At 38.6% G+C, this 10,856-nt stretch overlaps 1 protein-coding gene and 1 pseudogene across 2 annotated transcripts in view; both read left to right on the top strand.

Moving 5' to 3' along the window:
- The window catches only part of ZNF277 (zinc finger protein 277), a 109,944-nt gene that overhangs the window by 7,714 nt on the left and 91,374 nt on the right, over window positions 1-10,856 (top strand). The window lies entirely within an intron of this gene.
- On the top strand, window positions 10,498-10,849 carry LOC115280104 (annotated as a pseudogene).

Genomic DNA, 10,856 nt, shown 5'->3' with positions numbered 1-10,856 from the left:
CCATCATTTACAATACAGTAGTTACAATGACATTCCAAACAGAAAAGCAAAGTAAAAAACAAAACCCCAACTTCTATTTCATGTAATTAGACTTATACAGAAATTAGAAGGTTAAGTAACAACTAGTTAATCACCTAATTTCACAGCTATCTGAAGTGGCGATCATTATATAGCAGCTTATCTATGATACATTCAAGATACATGATACAGTTTATTACTTGCCCATAAGCTACAACACAGCCTGCTTAATACCTTTCCTTAAATTCCACCTCTATACTACAATATACTTGAGGTACATGCAAAAAAGTAGCTACCTTTTATGTAGGAAATGGATGATTAAGTCTTTGGTGTTGTAAAAGCAACTTCATTTAAACTTAACCATCACCACCACCAAAAAAAGAAGAGGGGGAAAAAAATAAAGAAAATAATAAGGGAAAAACCCAAGACACACTTCCTAGGGGAAAAAAAACCAGCATGTAATTTCTGTCCCTGAAGGAATGTATTAAATAAGCAAACACCCCCAACAAGCAAAACAAGTACTACAATGTAAAAATATTAAAAAAAGAAAAACCTCTCACATGCATAAATGAAAGATTGCGCACAAAGAACTCACATCTTTTCAAGCTTCAATAGTAAATATTCTGCTACTATGTATTAAATACTGCACGGTTTGCCCAAGCTAAGAGTTTCTTTTTAAAAGGAAGGAAATGCATGTTCTGGCTCCTAGTTTCTCTAACACTGTCCTCATTTCATGCTTTTTCTTAACTGAAGGATGAATCCTCCCCCAAGTAATTAGAGACCCTGCCTTATAAAAAAAAATTTTTAGTGTTTTTCTCCAAAAACTTAGAGTAATTTGTTTTTTTAAGCAAAGGTCCTCAGAATTGTAATTGTGGTTATTTATTTAACACAGTCTTCTGTTATGTAACAAGCTGCTATTCACCAGTAATAGCCAATTAGAAAAGAGAGTATCTTGTACTACTAAATGTAATTATCATTATAAAGCGATTAATAGCAGGAACTGCTGTTGAACAGTAACATAACATCAATCAAGCTATCTTTGTTAAATCACCATACACCTAATTTCCACAATTGGAGGAGAGAAGTGGTAGGAAAATATGATGGAATTTTTTGCAAGTCAGTTTGTGAATGATGTTTGTAAGTTTTATAAATATGCACCCACATGAAGGAAAGTAATGCTAATAACCTACTAAGACTGATTTTTTTCCCTAGCAGCAGTGATGATAAAAAATATTGTTTCATGGAAAGCTCACTAGACAAGGAGGCAGAGAGCTGAGTTTTAATCCTACTTCTGCTTTTAACCTTCTTAACTGTAGGGCAGTTACTTGCACTCATGGTTTGTAAATGAGGTAATTCATTTATATTAGCATCCTTTCAACTGCATCTTTCAAATATCACTAAAAGAAAGAGAAGGTAGGTTTACAGCTAGGGAGCCCAGTTACGCATATCCTAGAGTCTGTGTGAAAAAGAAACAAATATATCTGGATATTCCCTTAAGAATTCAATGTACATGTGAGTTAACAAGGTATATCAAGGTAGAAAATTTGTGGAGAACCGCTGCAATAGATGACTTCTAGGGTCTCTTTACTCCAAGAGAGTATGGCTAGATCATTAGGACACATCTTATGTCATTCTCTCCCCTCTCCTTTCCATTTTTGTGATACTAAAAGAGCTATTACTTAAATGTTTTGTTTATTTTTGAGAGAGAGTGTGTGAGTCGGGGAGGGGCAGAGAGAAAGGGAGACAGGATCTGAAGGGGTCTCTGCGCTGATGGCTGAGAGCCTGACGGAGGGCTTGAATTCATAAACCATGAGATCATGACCTGAGCTGAAGTCATATGCTCAACTGACTGAGCCACCCAGGTGCCTCTAAAAGAGCTGTTGGTGGTACTGAGACTTAGTTCCGAAATTTGTATTAAGCATATGTGCAAGCTTCTTTATTCTAAATGCTGTAGATGTAGAAAGATGAAAACAAGAGAGGTCTTGTCATCGAGGCTCATACAGCCTAATAGGGAAGATATAAGAAACACATCAATAACTATAGGGGCACTGGGGTCACCCAGTCGGTTGAGCCTCAGACTTGCGTCGTCATGATCTCACGGTTCATGGGTTCGAGCCTCACATTGGGCTTTGCGCTGGCAGCTCAGCGTGTGCTTCAGATTCTGTCTCCCTGTCTGTTTGCCCCTCCTTCCCCTTTCTCTGAAAAATAAATAAACATTTAAAAAGCACATAATTATTTCACAAGGTAGAAAATGTTAAGGACCATCAGAGTGATCAAGATGGTGTTGAGTCAGAAAGAGATCAACCCCAGCAGATGGTACTATCTCTTGAAGTTGAATAAGATTTGTACATAAAGAATTAAGGAAGAGCATTTATTAGATGCTTACGCAAAGGGAGGAAATCATAGAAAAACTAAGGGTATATATGGCAGATAACAAGTCAATCCATTTTGCATGGAGAAAATAGTACGTCAGTTGGAGCAGTGGAAAAAAGTTTGAAAAGGCAAGTTGAAGCTAGATCATTAGATCCTGACTCTGCAAACTTGAAGTAAGGGAATGACAAGATCAAAGTTCAATCAGGTAACAATGTACTAAAGAGCTAAGGATGAGTCAGGAAGTATGCATATTTGCCAAAGCAAAAGATAATGAAGACTCCCACTAGAATTTAATAATATGCCTCCTTTAACGAAGTCAGATGATAGATAGCTCAGTCCTGTAAAGAAATTCCTGCGATTAGAAAAATACGCTGGGACACAGCAGGTGATATATGAAGATTCTACTGTTGATAGGTTGAGTGTCCCTTTAGGCCCTGTGATGAGGAAGAGACTGCAGGCAGAGAATGCCACAAATATGATAAAATAGGCAACAGTTAAGTCTAAACAGGTCTAGAACTGTGCTCAATTCCAAACTCAAGGAAAGATGGGGATTTTTAGCCAAGGAGCAGGTTGGGGGCAGGGAGGTGGGAAATTACTAAGAGGAAAGATCAGGTGGATTCTGGCTAAACAGACTTGACAAGATTCTTGCTAAAGCAGGCCAGGATGAGATCTCAGTAAAATATCACGTAGAGGATAGTAGAGGATGAGGAACCTCATCAGATGGGGAGGATGGGAGATTCTTTCTAAACTGACTTAGCAGAATTCTTGTAAAAAACTGGACTAGCAAGGCCTAATCAAGAGAAGGATTCAGAGGGGCCTTCAGGAAGCCAGAGTTTGATTAAGGAGAGAGTCTTTGTCAGTAGCAAGAACGCAATCACAAATAAACTGTGGAGTTTAAGGACAGGACTCAACCCATTAAAACACCTAAGTTAAAAGGAACTTGGATTCGATATGAAGGTCAGGTCATATAGCTTATGGGATCAGGGCAACCAGTTGAGGACTCAGTTTCTGAAAAAGGTATGCAAGTTTTGGCTTGGTTTCAAGAAATTCATCACATGCCCAATGACTAGCATCCCAGACCCAGATGGAGATGAGGCCACTGGCTTGAGGTGGTCCCCTGCTGGAGCAGAGCCAAACTGCTGGTGGGTTTAGAGACTCCTATCGTGCTGATTGGCAGTATTGGCAAAGGCCTAGCTCCAGGCACCTCATTACATTTGCCCATATGGCCACTGAACTCCTAACCCTGAGCTCATTAATCCCGAATAATCAACCAGTTGTAATATAACTCTCAAGTATAAGGTAATAACACCCTTTCTTTCTCATGACCCCTGGACGACATGGAATGTGATGCCTCAGAGAAAGATTCCTGTTCTTGATCTTTTTCCTTGTGAAACATCTTAGAAATTATTGGCAGCACAGATTATGATGTTAATAATGTCCCCCTTGTTAATGTGATATTTTAAGGTATCAGTAGTTACAGTTGTTTCTATAAATAGAGCACAATTCTGTTTTCCTTTTATTACTTGAAACTCCAAATACATCCAACCTTACGAATTTACACAGTATTACAGCCTCAATTAATTAAACTTTTAAGTAATGGACTAAAAAAAAATTCATTTTTTGCTATCATGCTTTTGAGATATGTTCATATAAAATTGTGTTCTCATTGTTTTTATTCATCTATGTGATTAAAGTTGGTGGGGCTAATGTAAATTTAGTATGCTGTTTATGGCTGTAGGGCCACTATTTCAGGAGTCTATAGAATTAATTATAAGACAGAAGAATGTTCTAATACCTTTTTAGCCAAAGAATTTCATGATCAAATAATTTTCAACTACTTATAGCTTCCTTCAAGACTTTAGTATACTAATTTTTGTGACCAAGAGATAAATATTATACTGCAGCTTTCCAGATATTTGACCATACTATCTTTTTCTCAAATAGCACACATTAACATTTCATGGGATACTAGTCTTCCATGGAATTTGATTTGGGAAATGCTAGTGAGGGTCATCTTCCTCTTAAGCAGATCATATTTATTAAGAGCTTAGACTTCCCGAAGAGTTCATCTGTAAACATCTCCAAAAAAAGATCGATCACCCAGTGTCTATAATAATAACCATTGTCATTCATTTTTATAGCTTTCCTATTTTACTTCAAGCATTTAATGGGGGGGAAAGTAAGTGTAGAGTAGTAGGCACAGGGTGAAAACAAAAAACATAACTATTTTCTTGCCACAGGAAAATAACATCCTCTAAGGAGCATGCCCCCTCTCCCATTTATATCCAGAAAGCCAGAGTTCTTTTGAAACTGTCTATGGTAGTAATGAAATAAGTATTTATGTAAATAAAACTTAGCCCTTGAGCACAATATGAGAACTCTTCAAATCAGTGTCTTTTGTTTCTTCATATTAGTATCCTTTTCTTAGTGTATTTGAGTTAAGACTTGAATATTGAACAGTGAAAAGGAAAGTGTCCTGAAAGTAACCAGTTTCTGACCTACTGTTTCAGGGCACTCAAGCCTGTGCTTCTTATTAAGGCAGGTAACCATAGCCACTTAATGCATTATTTAAGGTTATAAAATTTTAATTTACATTCCTCTATCAGCTTTCATTGACTTGAAGAATGTAGGTTGGTTGCGATTTTTTTTTATTGCCTGTGTGTGGCATCATTGTCAGAAATGTCAGAGTTTCTGAATTACTGTTTATTAATGAAATAATGAATCCAGGCAGCTCTTTGATGTAAAATCCACAAGTGTGATGTAGAGGAATTTTTTAGTGAAAGGTTTTCTAAAACAGCTTAGAAATGATTCATTGGACCATTGTTATTCACTTCTAGTTAGCAGGATTCAAAGCCAACTGGAAAATCTCCATTTCTTCAGAATTCTCACTTAAAATGTGATTTCAGAGTAAAATGATTTAGGCAAGCAGCATATAAGTGAAAGAACTGGATTGTTCTCTTTGTCTTGCCACCTTTTTCTGAAATTTCATGTTTGTTGTTATCTCTTGTGATTATACATTAATCAGATTCTGAATTCATCTTCTGTATAGATAGATATCAAAAGTTAGTATAATATAAATATTAGCTGATTTTTGGACTCTGCTGTGAAAGTCACACATACTTGTGGAAACTCAAACACATTTTCATATACTTATGGGCAACATTTTTTAAAGATATATCCTTCATAAGTTACATTTTATAAATATCGTAACCCTCCTGTGAATGTAAACTTCCTCCATTTCTCTTTCTGGTTAAGTCATAATTCATATTTAAAATCTTAGCTTAAATGTCTCCTTTTATATAAAGCCATTCTTGAACCATAGATTGAATTAGCTGTGCACTTCTTATTCATATAGTTATCTAGGAGAATCCCTTTACCTGCTTGTGGAGAAAGAAATTTTAATTCAGATAGTTCAACTGATCTACTTAGTTTCCAAGGCCACCTGCAACAAATTATCACAAACTGGATGACTTAGAACAACAGAAATTTATTCTCCAGTTTTGAAGGCCAGAAGGCTGAAATCAAGATGTCAGCAGGGCCAGGCTCCCTCTGACAGTGCTAAGGGAGAATCTGGCGGCATCAGGGCCTTCCTTCGCCTGTGGCAGCACAACTCCAGTTTCTGCTTCTGTCTTCATACAGCCTTCTTCTCATGTCTCCTTGTCTACTCCTTTTCTGTCTCTTCTAAAGACTTCAGTCATTGCATTTAGAGCTCACCCTCGTCTGGGATGATCTCATCTCAAGATATTTACCCTAATTATATCTGTAGAGACCCTTATTTGAGATAAGGTCACATTCTGAGGCTCCAGGTGAATATCTCTCCAGTTACCATTCATTCCACTGCATATATTGAAGATATTCCCTTATTTCCAGGAGCCTTCTTTCTGATCTAGCCAAGGAGTGTGTGTGCACGTGAGTGCTTGCTTTCATGTAAGTTGAGGAGGAGAGGGGTCCTATTTCTCCTTCCCTCCGCCCCCCTCTCTCTCTCCCCTCCCCTCACCCCAAGCACTCTACAGAACATGGTATCTACTATTTGATTTTATGGACATTGGGACTTACACATTGACTCTATTCTCATGAATATTAAACTCTTTCAAGAAGGTTCCCACCAAGGATTCAGATAGAACTTATTAAAAATCTGTAGTCTTTTTATGCTGGGGCTTTTCCATCACTGTTACTTTTTATTTGCTTTATCTCTGATCACTTAGGTACTTCACATTATACATAGTACATGCTAGGCCCTTTTGTTTGCTGACTGATAGCTGTTGTCCTTTGTCCTTAAAACCTCTGAAGTTTGGTCTCTTCCTAAGTTTGAGAATATAGTGTAGTACAGTGAACACTAAACTGCTACACAGAAGAATCCAGTTCATGTTTTAGTTGTGTGACTTTAAATTATACTGCCAGAACTTCTGTTTTCTTCTAATTAACACAGAAATAATTTTCTTATCTGGCAGTTTACTAGTGAGGTGTTTAATAGAAGATTTTTATAAAGTGTAAAAGGTTATATAAGTAAAACAATGGTATAGTAACATGCTTGAAGTGCATGTTAAATCTTTCAGTTTACTGATGATTGCCTTTCTGCCTGATGTCCTTTCTATGCTGAGTATGCCTGGGCTCTTCCCCCTTTAAACTGTGAGTCACTTACCAGATAATCTAAATATTTATAGAATATTTGAGGGTGGGTTAACATAGGGATAAGTCATATTGGAAAATGTTTTAAAAGGACACAACTGTGTCCTGTGTTTCTGTCTTCTTTGAGCTCATAATCCAAGTGGAGAAGAGACACACATACCAGTAACTATGTTAAGTTCCCATAAGTGGATAGAGGAATGGATAAAGAAAAATTTTCTTGAAAGGGGTGGTCATAGTTGGCTTCGTGGAAGAAATGACAGAGACCAGAGGACTAGGAGAGTCTCTGGTAAGCATGTAAATGGGTAGTGTACCTGAGCTTATGGAGGGCCGGGGGGGGGGGGGGGGGGGGGGGGAATAGCCAGATGTCATCCAAGGACACTTCAGAAACTGGTTAAAGCTCCAGAGTAAAGAGAGAAGTGGTGAGGGATAAAATGGAATACAAGATTATGTCTCAAAACCATCTTAGAAGAACCAAGAAGCTGTCCAGTGCTCAGGCCCTTATTTATGAGAATGTGGATGTTTCAGGATTTGGATCTTTGTTCTCCTTCAGGCCAAATGGTTTGCAAAAGCAGTTAGTAGAATCTCCCTAATTAAAAATAAGAGAGCACAGAGACAATTCGCCTTACAGATCAAACAGGGCACTTTTGATCTTCTTAGGCTCTGAGTTTCATCAAGCATTTATTGAGCACTAATTATGTGCTAAGTCCTGAAGGCACAGAAAGAACAAGGCAAAGTCCCTGCCCTGAAGGAGACGCTTGTCTAGTAGAGGAGAATAATGCAGAAGCACAGTAAAAGAATCACACTGAAGCAACAAGAAAACTCTGTCACATGCACGTCTAACCTGTCAGGGAGATTTGGGTAGGCTTCTCCAGGAAGCACACATAGGCCAAGGTCTTTGCCAGGTGAAGTAAACCTTCTTGATAGAGGAACTGCATGAGGAAAGGTGTGGAGGTGCCCTGTAGGTACACAGAGTCTAAAATGACGTGGTGGAGACAAGGCTGAAAAGGGGGAAGGGCTCTATTAAAAAGGAGTTTACGTACCTGGCAAAAGAAGTCCTATGGTCTCCCACCTGCTGGGGAGTGTATTAGGTGAGTGAGTAATATGAATCAGATTTGCTGGATAGAAACAAACTTATGGCGGTCCTAATGTGAAAATGTGCACATCGAGGCAGGACAGGTAGTGGAGAGGCTCTCGTTAATAGTGCATGTTCCTTACGCAGTTCAAACTGGATGTCAGGGTAAATGAGGCTTTCTGAAATGTGTGAACTATCATGTAACCCTCCACCTCAAAAGTCAGCTATGATTTCTGTATGCCCACAGGGAAAAGCCCAAAATGAGAGTATATCCTCATTGCCTGCCCCCACTAATTTAATCTGCTGAGGTTTTCTTAATTTTTTTAATGTCTTTATTTTTGAGAGACGGAGAGAGACAGCGCGAGGAGGGGAGGGGCAAAGAGAGAGGGAGACACAGAATCCGAAGCAGGCTCCAGGCTCTAAGCTAGCGGTCAGCACAGAACCTGACGCGAGGCTCGAACCCACACTCTGTGAGATCATGACCTGAGCTGGAGCTAGACACTTAACCGACCGAGCCACCCAGGCACCCCTAATCTGCTGTTTTTCAGTCACAGAGATACCTGAGGGTTTTCATTTTCTTCTTACTTGTAACCACTTCTCACTTGTGAGATCAACATTAGGAGAATAATCTAAGAGGCACAGATGGAGGAATTAAGCCTATTCATTGAGTGCTCACTTGAAATCTGCACTCTTAGGGGAACCTGGGGGGGCACCTGGGTGGCTCAGTCAGTTATGATTCTGACCTTTCTTGCAGTTCATGAATTCAAGCCCCGCATCAGGCTCTGCTGACAGCTCAGAGCCTGGAGCCTGCTTCAGATTCTGTGTATCTCTCTCTCTGCTTCTCCCCTGCTCATACTCTCTCTCAAAAACAAACATTAAAAAATTTTTAAAGAAATCTGCACTTTTAAATTTTATTCTCTAGATGAAAATAATTTCAAGTTATTTTTTCTTAATAATTTCCAAGAAATTTTTACTTTCAAGAAAAGTTATCTTTTCCATAATTAAAGATGTCCATCTACCCCTGCATTTCTATATATTTGTTTTGATCCCTGGCAGGATACTCATAATTAAGCTCCAGATTTTAATTTTTTTTGTTTTTGAGAAAAGAGGGAAATAGGCACAAGTGAGCAAGGAACAAAGAGAGGGAGAGAGGAAAGTCAGAGAGAGAAAGAGAGAGAGCGAGAGAGAGAGAGAGAGAGAGAGAGAGAGAGAGAGAGAAGCAGGCTCACCCAAAGCGGAGCTTGTGTTTTTTTATCCGATGCGGGGCTCTTGCTCACCCCATGTGGCACTTCAGTTTGCCTGATGTGGGACACAAGCTCATGAGCTCTGAGATCATGACCTGAGCTAACATCAGGTGCTTAATGACTGAGCCACCCAGGTGCCCCTTAAGTTCCAGATTTTATACAAGTCTTCTACGAATTTTCAAACAAGACCCCACATCATTTGGGAGGGATGGTGATTGTGTGTATTTAAAATTGTGTGTGTGTGTGTGTGCCATAAAAATGTTGACTTGTTATAAACATTTTTAAACGTTGATGTGTTAATTGGAGTGACATTTATTCTGATTAACCAGAAAGGTAACGTGCTGGTCTGATGCTATATTTTCTCTCTTACTGAAAACTGATATACATATTTACTGCAGATCATTCTGGTTTAGCATAATTAAGTCCAAGTTCATCCTTATCCAATATTCAGAGGTGTTTAGTTTTCCATAGGGTACTTCTTTTTAATGATAAATTGCATTTTTTGGTGAGTAGCTCAGGGACCTCTGAAGTCTGATGAATGCCATCTGGTTCTAATGATGGATTGCAATTTTTCATATTGTTTTTGGATCCTTTCATCTCCCAATTATCTATTTTTTCCATTGCCTATGAATTCCATTGCCTGTGAATGTTTTTTAAGTTTTCTTTAACATGAATGACAGCTCCATTTATTTCTGAAAGTAAACAAACATACCATCCTGGTACTATTTTATATTCTGTATTGGAATCAAGACAACCATGGAATTTTCCTCATTCAGAGAATCTTTCAGTTGATCAAGTCTACAGCTGTTTTTATGTAATTTTTCCTAATATCAAGTATATTTGCTTGAAATAGGTATTTGGGGTGGGAAAAACTGGTCTATTGTAATGGTAGTTTCCACTTCATTAGGAAAGAAGATTGGTATCAATTTAAAGTATTCCGCTGTTTTCTCCTTAGTTCCTTGATGAAAACAACAGCAGCATCCAGGGACTACCACCCCCTCTAAAAGGATTTTCCCCTCTTAACTGCAGTGATTTCAAAGCTTTTGTGCCATAAGGGTCATATATTAAAGAGTAAATAGATGATTTTTAAAGTGAATAATGAGATCTGGGGAATTAAGATACGATTGGAGTTGGTGTAATGTATGTAAAATCTCAAGAGAGAAACCGGTTGGAGCTTGAGAACCGGTTGGAGATTGAGCATTACTGTCAATTGCAGATTCCTTCAGTCACTATGTCAACCAGCACAGATGTTTCTCTTTCTTCATATGATGAAGATCAGGGATCCAAGCTTATCCGAAAAGCTAGGGAGGCACCGTTTGTTCCCATCGGAATGGCGGGGTTTGCAGCAATCGTTGGATATGGACTCTATAGATTGAAGAGCAGGGGAAATACTAAAATGTCTGTTCACCTGATCCACATGCAAGTGGCGGCCCAAGGCTTTGTGGTGGGAGCGATGACGCTTGGTATGGGCTACTCCATGTATAAGGAATTCTGGGCAAAACCCAAGCCTTAGAAGAAGA

Source organism: Suricata suricatta, chromosome 2 (genome assembly GCF_006229205.1).
Source record: "Suricata suricatta isolate VVHF042 chromosome 2, meerkat_22Aug2017_6uvM2_HiC, whole genome shotgun sequence".
Taxonomy (NCBI): domain Eukaryota; kingdom Metazoa; phylum Chordata; class Mammalia; order Carnivora; family Herpestidae; genus Suricata; species Suricata suricatta.
The sequence above is the reverse complement of the archived record's forward strand: the minus strand, read 5'-3'. Positions and strand labels throughout refer to the sequence as shown.